General features: G+C 40.3%; 1 pseudogene; it reads right to left on the bottom strand.

Moving 5' to 3' along the window:
• Window positions 1–6,523: 6,523 nt before the first annotated feature.
• On the bottom strand, window positions 6,524–6,623 carry LOC111752680 (U6 spliceosomal RNA; annotated as a pseudogene).
• Window positions 6,624–8,670: the final 2,047 nt, after the last annotated feature.

The raw sequence follows: 8,670 nt of genomic DNA, 5'->3' as shown, positions 1-8,670 counted from the left end.
GAGATCTCTTGTAGCAGATTTGCCCAATGCAATACATCGTTTGTTTTCTTGACTGCTGCTTGCATGGCTGTTGATTGTGAATCCAAGTAAAGTGAAATCCTTCATAACATCAATATTTTCTCTTTTTATCACTGGTCCAGTTGTGAGGATTTTTTTTTTTTTTTTTATGTTGAGCTGTAATCCATACTGAAGGCTGTGGTCTTTGATCTTCATCTGTAAGTGCTTCAAGTCCTCTTCACTTTCAACAAGTAAGGCTGTGACATCTGCATATCTCAGGTTGTTAATGAGTCTTCATCTAATCTTGATGCCACATTCCTCTTCATATAGTGCAACTTCTTAGATTATTTCCTCAGCATACAGTTTGAATAAGTATAGTAAAAGGATGCAACCCTGACACATAGCTTTTCTGACTTTAAACCACCCAATATACACTTGTCCTGTTAGAATGACTGCTTCTTGATCTATGCACAGGTTCCTCATGAGCACGATTAAGTGTTCTGGAATTCCCATTCTTTGCAGTGTCATTCATAATTTGTTATGATCCACATAGTAGAATGCCTTTGCATAGTCAATAAAACACAGGTAAACAACTTTCTGATATTCTCTGCTTTCAGCCAAAATCCATCTGATGTCAGCAATGATATCCCTCATTCCATGTCCTCTTCTGAATCTGGCTTGAATTTCTGGTATTTCCCTGTAGATGTACTGCTGCAACCACTTTGGAATCATCTTCAGCAAAATTTTACTTGTGTGTGCTATTAATATTATTGTTTACTAATTTCCACATTCTGTTGCATCGCCTTTCTTTGGGATGGGGATAAATATGGATCTTTTCCAGTTGGTTGGCCAGGTAGATGTCTTCCAAATTTCTTGGCCAAGATGAGTGAGCATCTCCAGCGTTGCATCTTTTTGTTGAAACATCTCAATTGGTATTCCCTCAATTCCTGGAGTTTTGTTTTTCGCCAATGCCTTCAGCACAGCTTGGACTTCTTCTCTCAGTACCATTGGTCTTGGTCATATGCTACCTTCTGAAATGGTTGAATGTCGACCAATTCTTTTTGGTACAGTGATTCTGTGTATTCCTTCCAACCTCTTTTGATGCTTCCTGTGTCGTTCAGTGTCTTCCCCCTAGAAGCCTTCAATATTGGAACTCAAGGCTTGAATTTTTTCTTTAGTTCTTTCGGCTTTAGAAATGCTGAGCATCTTCTTCTCATTTGGTTTTATATCTCCAGGTCTTTGCACATATCATTATAGCACTTTGCTTTGTCTTCTTGAGCCACCCTTGGAAAGCTTCTGTTCAGCTGTTTTACTTCATCATTTCTTCTGTTCACTTTAACTACTGTATGTTCAAGAGCAAATTTCAGAGTCTCTTCTGACATCCATTTTGGTCTTTTCTTTCTTTTCTGCTTTTTAATGATCTCTTGCTTTCTTCATATATGATGTCCTTGATGTCATTCCACAATTCACCTGGTCTTCAGTCATTAGTGTTCAATGTGCCAAATCTATTCTTGAGATGGTCTCTAAATTCAGGTGGGATATACTCAAGGTTGTATTTTGTTTTTTGTGGACTTGCTCTAATTTTCTTCAGCTTCAACTTGAACTTGCATATGAGCAACTGCTGGTATTTGAAATACCAGTGGCATAGCTTCCAGCATCATAGCAACACACAAACCACCACAGTATGACAAACTGACAGAGGAATGTTGGAATTAGATCATGTAATTATTTAATAATTATTACTAAAGCAGGACCTCAAGTGGAAATACTGAAATTATTTCTCTGGAATTTGAGTGTGATGCTGAAAATTGGTTTTAAAACATTAAAGTTTGAAAAAATTATTTAAATGTGTTTATATTCTCAGAGGCTCTGTGCTTCTTTTATTCAAGTGGCTTCTTGGGTGGTCAAATGGTTTAAGAGAGAGGTCAGTGTTCCCAGCCTTTTTGTGCTTCCAGATCACTGTTCATACATTCCCTTGGGTTTATATTCCTTTCCATTGTTAATGAATTTAAGTTTCAAGTCTCTGCCCAAAGTGGCATCCTATCCACTATGGTTTTTCTCCTCTCTTATCTTAATTCTTCCCTCCTCTGTTTTCCCAGTGTATACACACTTTTTTCCAGCATACTTATAAGATCATATTTTAGTTGGTGGTTTTTTCTGTTTCTCCTTCCCTAGGCTGTGAGCACCTTGAGGGCAGGCACTGTCTCATTCAACCTTGTTCCCTGGTGTTTGTGATTGTGCCCAGCATAGACAGGAACTCAAAATTATTTGCTAAATGAAAATATACTGTATTACATTCAAATAAAGAAGTAAAGGTTATTTTCAGGTGCACGTAAGTCCTTTGATTGACACAGGAGCCTCCTCCCCTTGCAAAAGCAATGCCTCTGTTCTGTAGTCCTTCCTCTTCTGGATTATCAGTTAGCATCACTCTGGTTCCCTCCACTATCCAACATTCTAGAAGAGAATAAGGATTAGAAGTGAGGTGCATTGATTTGGAAAGGCTGGTCCATGGTGTAGAGGGATTCAGATGGAATGTACCACAAAACAGTAAACAAGACAGCAAAAAAAGGTGGAACTCAAGAGGCTCTTGAGGACAGAGAGAGAGAAAGATTAGAGAAGAAGAGCAAGCTTCTCATTGTGAATTGGGTTCGAGAGATGGAGGGCTCCTTCTGGGAAGATTACTTCTTGTCCATCTCTTTCCTCGGGGCCTTCCAAGTATCTGGCATATGGTGGGCTTCACTATAGGATTATCAAACTCAGTTGAGATTGAGGCATAAATTGCTATCAATAAAGAAAACAGGATTAACTAGAGGCTAGCCTAACAAATCAATTTTAATAAAATAGGGTGTCAAAATCCCAAAAGACTATATAACCCCAATGTTGCAATGAACCTGCTTTTGTACTTTTGAGAATTTCTGCCTTGGTGGATGGGTTTATCTTCCAAAGGATTATGCATAAATGAAACGTTTGAAACTGAGAATTCACATGCCATAGAAATGTTATGATGGTGGCAGGTTTCCAGGCCAGGACAATAAATGCCTACTTTATCTGGTCAATTAAACTAAACACACTGAGGACAGTGGCAGAAAGAGCTAGACTTCAGAGATGACCAGACTCACTTAGATGTACCCATTGACGTTTCAGAAGAAAATCAGATCTCGACTAGCTCCTGAGCTAGTGGTGGCATGAGGAGTTTCTGTAGGAGGGAGTAGGGGTGTGGGTGAGAAGACGGGGGGTCAGCGTAGTGCTGAAAACCCTTCTAGAGGTTCCTTAGCCCTGGAGCTGAGGGTCCTGAGAGACTTGGTTACTGCATCAGATGTGGGCTGTATCAGAATTAGCTGGGATGCTTTTTAAAAAATTAATATAGTAAAATACAATTCTAGGGCACTTTCTGAATCAGACTCTCCAGGGGTGGGACCTGGGCCTCTGTGTATTTAATGATCTGCCTAATTAATTCTGGTCGCTCACCTCCCTTCCAATTAATAGACTTTAGAATGAGAAAAGAAGAAGAATGGAGGAGGCAGGGTCCTGGTAACTTTGGGGAGTGGCTGGAAGACAGAAGAGAAAACCTTGGTTTCTGTGGTTAGGATGGAAAGCAAGCTGCAATGGCTCTCCATTTAATAAATGAGGAAAATGAATCATAGTCAAGGTCACAACGCAACTGGTAGAAGTGAAATTCTAACCCAGTCCTGCCTCATTCCCAAGCCTGTCCCCTCATCCACTGCACCATCCCGCTTCCCATATGAGGAGCAGATATACTTCAGAGCCTGCCTGCTGTTAAACTGAGGATTCCAAAGAAAGTTAAACTAACTGCCATGTCTAGGCATCAGAGGAAAAAGATAGGAGGCAAGATCAGACCAGCCATACCCAGCAAATTCCATGAGGTCATCTTCCAAATCTCCATTTTGGCCTCAGTGGGCTGGTTACTTTGCCTTGGTCTCAGTTCCTCAAGCTATTGTTTGCTGTTGATAGCTGCCCCTTGAGTAGATGCCAACTCACGTTGACCCCATGTTTACAGAGTTGGAGCAGATTGCTAGGCTTGTCTTCTCGTGTGGGTTTGAACCATCAACCTTTCATCTAGTAGTTGAGCACTTAATGTTTGTGCCATCCATGGACTGACCTCCAACCATGAAACAGAGATAATAATATTTACTCACCTTCTTCATAGCACTGCAGTGAAACTTGTTTATGTTTCTTGCATCCATTGAAGATGAAAAGCTCTGTGTAAGAGCTAAAGTGTTATTATTATTCTACATTTCTTGATTTTGTTCAACAGCTCCAGAACTATAATTTTTTTAAGACTCTTCTTTTTCTGTATTTTCTAATCTGGTCAAAACCAGGAACTAGTGGAATTTCTTAAATTCTCCTAAGTAAATGGTTTGAAGCCTCTAATTTCTGGCTGGGATTGAGGGGAGGGAGGAAGAGAGGAAAGAAGCATGTCTGAACAGAAACTCCAAGCATTCCAAGGTCGGCCCTCAACCTGGAATTCTGTGGCTCTTTCGGCATTGGCTTTGACCTCTGGTTTGTTGCACGAAATATTTATAGCTTCTGACCTCCTGGCTGGTAAGCTCTCCCTTGCCATCATCCTTTCCTCACCCCTCCACTTTCACCCACACACACACAATCCCAATACATTTGAGATGATGGGGAAGGATTGAAATTCATTTTTTATGCAGTACTTGGAAGGTTTAAAGCTGCTTTAAAAAAAGAGCATTAAATGCTGTGAATTTTCTGCTCTCCTTCTCCTTTGCAAAAGACAATGGTATGCCATGAAAGGGAAAATACTTTTTGGCTCTATAGATATAGTAAAAATAAGTACTACTTTCAAGATATTAATCATAAAAAATTACCTGTCCTTATATAAATAAAAATATATTTTTAAAATGACAATTTGGCCAGATAATTCATCTTTCAAGAGGTAGAACTAAATGCAAAAATGCCTTTAAGTTGAAGGCTTAAATCGTTGGTTAGAGTTCTGGTCAGCCTTCTACCTCAATTCCTTTAAGCGGAATAACGCCTCAGGACCACAGCTGTACAGGCTGGCCTTTAGCTGAGTTGAGAAATTGGGACAGTTTTTCTTTGGGATCTAAGGGTCCAGTTGTATTCCCTTCTACTGAGCTCCTTCTGCCATTACATTCTTGTTGAGTACAAATAGAAGTCATACCAGATATTGTCTGCTTGCCCCCTCCCACCATCTCTTCACTCTTCTCCAACCTGCTCCCTGGGACTGTGTGGAGGAGGAGAGAGAAGCAGGAGCTACGTCCTGAGACCTGAGTGTGGTCACAGAGATGTTAAGGGCTGGAAAATGACACATGAATTGCACAGTGATCTTATGTTTCCCAGGAAAAAAGAAATTTTCACCTTTTAGTTCAGGCCAAGTCCCTAAGTAGGTGCAGGACAGTGGTCAAAATGAACAAATAAGTCAACCCTCCTCAGGTTTCAACAAAATAAAGGTTCTGTCATAGTTTTCTTTATTTCATGAGAGACTATATTTTGGCTTGATTTGGGCAAGATGAAAAATATGAGAAAAAGAAGATTAAAAGGGCAATGTTTTTAGCAGCGTTATGCTCAGCTAGGGTGCATTCCTGGAACTTTTCTGCTTGTTTTCACGAGATCTGAGGCATAGGAAATTCCTCTTTGGGAACTTTCTGGAATATGGCCAGGGAAACTCCTCTCCCAAATCCTATTCAGAGGATCCAGGAAACTGTCATCAGAAGAAAATTCATTGGAGGTTTAATGATATTCTTGAAGTGATTTTATCACAAATGCTGGTAGGAAACTATACCCTTCAATGTGCTAGGGTTGCCTTCAGTTTCTTTATGGAAACTGGACCCTGAGTCCATGGAGCGGTGTCCTTCTGCGTTGGCAGCTTCTAGAATTAGTTACCTGTTCCAGCAGCTCAGGCTGGGGCTTCTGAATTATCCTTGTTGATTAATGAAAATCCTTCTGATAAGATGTATATTTTACACCTTAAATAACAAATTAAATGCCTCTCTTTTGAGGCTACCCGTGAGGCAGTGTGCAGCGGCCTGTGAATGTGCACAGTGGACCCTGACTCCAGGCCCAGCTTCTGCCCTCTCCACTCCATTGCTGCTTCTTTACCAAGGCCACACTCCCCACGGCTGCTCCCTGTCCATGACTGACTACAGCAGACTCATTTCTGGGGGGCTCGGAACTTCTCTGACTACGGGCTTTGGCTGGAAGACTCCCGTATGTTTCCATAAGGCTGTCAATTCGCATGAGGTATAAGCCACAATTACGCTTTAAGAATCCATCTATATAAGCATTCATTATATGAACTTATGGTCTTCCTTCTTGAAGCTTTCTAACATTAACTATAAGTTATTAAAACAAAAAAAAAAAAACCAAGCCCATTGCCATCAAGCTGATTCCAACTTATAGCGACCCTAGAGGACACAGTAGAACTGTCCCACAGAGTTTCCAAGGAGTGCCTGGTGAATTTGAACTGCCAGCCTTTTGGTTAGCATCTGAAACACTTAGCCACTAGGCCTCCAGTGTTCCCCCCAAAAATATGGAATGCTTCACGAATTTGTGTGTCATCCTTGTGCAGGGGTCATGCTAATCTTTTCTGTATTATTCCAATTTTATACGTGCTGCCGAAGCAAGTGAAACCTATAAATCATTAGAAAATTATTTAGAGTTTCTGAACTTAGAAGTATGTGAAGTATGTGAATAATGTAAACAACCTTGAAGTCGACTTTGACTTAGCATGCTGTGATAGAAGAAAATAACATAGTTAATCTTTGCAAACTAGCCTTGAGACATAAGTCTAAACAATCCCCCTAATCTCTAATCTTGAAGAAAAGATGTGACCTTCATCTAATCTCTAACCCTGGAGAGAAGACATGACATACTTGTCTTTGAGGTTGCACCGGCCTTTATTGTGTGGGGCCAAGGTGAGAATTTCACAGATAAACCCTGAATTTCTGCTCACTCACTGAATCAACTTGATGGCAGTGGGCCTGGGCACTGAGAGAAGGCAGAGAGAGGCAAAGGAATCTTTCTTTACTCTCTTGTTCTCTCTGAAGACTGAGAGCCGGCTGAGATTCTACCTGCCACCACCAACTTCAGACCCCAGCTATGAGTAACTTCCACCGAGTTCGAGTTGTGGTCAAGCTTTCTCCCGAGACCATTCTTAAAAGGTAAAAGCCTAAAGTCTAAAGATTTGGACTCTAACCATTGGCTAACATTGTTGATTCAGATTCTCTGGTTCTGAATAAATATTGTGAGGTCTTACTTGCATGCCCTGCCATGACTATCTTGCAGTAAACTAAATGAATTTATGCATGACAAACCTGAGTATCTGTCTATTAATTCTAAGATAAAGTCCTACACAACAACTCCCAATGCCGTGTGGAAACTTCCTGGGACTGTGAGGCAGTCGAAGACCTTCAACTGACTGCCCCCTCTCCTGCACTCGAGGTTAAACCTGCATTGCGCTCTGATGGTTCTCCCAGCCTCTCTGCTCTCTCCTCTTTTTCTCTAAAAGAATCCTTGTGCATTTAATACTGTCCTAGTTTCTCTTTTTCAGGAGACCTGGCAACGGGTCTTTTTTTTTTTTTTTTTTTTAAGACTAATACACAGTGAGTCTAAATGAACTAGATTGTTATACAATGCTGGACTGAAGCTTTAGCTCTTGACTAAATTACAAGCAAGTTTATTAACCTCTCTATGTCTCAGTTTACTTGATAGTAAATTGGGAATAATTCTAGAATATTTCTTATAACATTGCTGTTACTATTAAATGAGATAATGCATATAAATCAATGCTGTTCCTGTCAGTAAGTGCTCACTGTTCGTTATTATTTTTCAAGTTAACATAATTTTCAGGGTTCTTTATCTCAATGTGAATCGACTCGATGGCAGTGGGTTTTTTTAGGTTATGTCAATGCACTTCAAGATATTCTGTATATTATTACTTCAAGATATTCTACATAGAATATAGTTGTTTTTGTTGTTTGACTTGGAGTCAGCTGTACTCAGTGGCATCACTAGGGTTGGTGTCACCTGGTGAGGCAACGCATGGTGCCACGCCCTCTCCATGGACTTCCTCCCGTACCAGACCATACAGAATCTTTAGTAATGTTTTTTTGTATTAATGTTACTTGTAAATCATAATTCCCGTATATCACTCCTCCTTTTCCTTTAATTACTACTTCCTTCTCAGAAAAGTTATCGATACAGGTTCACGAATACTAATTACCAGAATATTGTAGCTAAAACACCAGGAAATTTGACAAATCAGAGACTATAAGATCATCGGCAGCAACGAAAACAACGGCTTGTGCTGGTAGCGCCTGCAGATGAAACCGTGTGATTTGCAGCGTCACTGTAATTGGGCAATAATGACAGCTCTGACCAGACAGCATTAGAAGGTTCAAACAGTAAATTAGCATAGAGTTTTAGCCTTGTAGGTATATTGATACATTTAAGCTGGACTTACGGAAAAAAAATTTTTTGTTATAATTAATTACAGGGACATTTTTATTAAAAAGTAATGTTTCTGCTGAAACATTGCACAGAAATTTGATAGGCAGTCATTTTGGTGTCACCCCCTCTGGCAGTGTCATCTGGTGCAGTTTGCACTCCCCACAACCCCTAGTGACACCACTGGCTCTGCTCTTGGTGACCACCTGTACAACAGAATGAATC

This window comes from Loxodonta africana, chromosome 13 (assembly GCF_030014295.1).
Source record: "Loxodonta africana isolate mLoxAfr1 chromosome 13, mLoxAfr1.hap2, whole genome shotgun sequence".
NCBI classification, from domain to species: domain Eukaryota; kingdom Metazoa; phylum Chordata; class Mammalia; order Proboscidea; family Elephantidae; genus Loxodonta; species Loxodonta africana.
Note: the sequence above shows the minus strand (reverse complement) of the source record. Positions and strands in the feature narration are given on the sequence as shown.